Raw genomic sequence first — 1,321 nt, forward strand, 5'->3', positions numbered from 1 at the left:
GGAGTGAGAGAGCTCCTGCATCTGTCCAAGAGGGTCATCGGCAGTGTGCAAAGCCAGGGTTCAGCAACAGGGGATATTGTCTTCCTCTCAGGGATCCTGAGAAGTCTCCATGACAGTAAGGGGGTGGGTAGGGGGTGGGTGCTGTCGTTGAAAAGGCAAGGCGAGCAGGGAGAGTTCGATTCAGGTCAAGGGCTCATGCCTGCCCAGGTCATGGTCTCGAGCCCCACTAGGGGGCATGCAGGAGCTGGCCAATCCATAATTCTCTCTCATGGATGATGTTTCTATCTCTCTCCCTGGCTCCCTCTCCCTTCCTCTCTGAAATCAATGAAAATACATCATAAAAAAAAAAAAAAAAAAAAAGGAAGCATGTGTCTATCATTTTACTTTTTTAAAAAAATATTTTATTGATTTCAGAGAGGAAGGGAGAGAGAAAGAGAGAGAGAAACATCAGCGATGAGAGAAAATCGTGGACTGTCCGCCTCCAGCATGTCTCTCACAGCTAGGGCTATCATTTCACTTTTTATCCAATCCCACAGGACCCCCCCACCGCCACCGCCACTCCCCACCCCACTCCACCCCACCTTTGCCTGCCTCCCTCCCTCCCTCCCTCCCTCCCTCCCTCCCTCCCTCCTTTATTTATCACCAGTGGATTGTCTGTAACCCGCTTACATCTCCTCCTTGGATTGTCGTGTATAAAACAAAGTGCCGCCCCGGCCTGTTTTGGTCAGTGGGTAGAGCATCGGCCTGGGGACCCGAAGGGTCCGGGGTTCCAGTCCAGTCCAGGGCGCAGGCCCGGGTCACGGGCTTGATCCCCAGTAGGGGGTGTGCAGGAGGCAGCAGATGGGTGATTCTCTCTCATGGTAGATGCTTCTATGGCTCTCTCTCCCTCCCTCTCCCTTCCTCTCTGAAATCAATGAAGATATATTTTTAAAAGCCACACAAATGTATTCTTGCACTTCCATGTAGTAAAAAGCATACTTGTACAATGTTTCATACTTGCATTTTGTGTTATTAAAACAGTGACGGGCATGGGGGGAAGGGGAGTACTGGGCCGGCCCCGGGGGCGGGGGCGGGTGGGGGGGGGCGCAGCAAAGATGCTAAACTTCTGCGGGAGGCCGCCCCCCCCCCCCCCCCCGGACTGCACGCGGAGCGGAAAAGCATGTAGTCAGATTTGGCCTTCTTCAGGTTCCCGAGGGATCCGGCCAGATGCCAGAAGTGGGTGGGAAATCGTAGGAGAGCAGACTTAGAAGATAAAACACCTGAACAACTAAATAAACATTATGGATGATGTGCCAAACACTCCGAGACCTCTGTGATCTGT

This window comes from Myotis nattereri (genome assembly GCF_964212035.1).
Source record: "Myotis nattereri genome assembly, contig: HAP1_SCAFFOLD_88, whole genome shotgun sequence".
Lineage (NCBI taxonomy): Eukaryota > Metazoa > Chordata > Mammalia > Chiroptera > Vespertilionidae > Myotis > Myotis nattereri.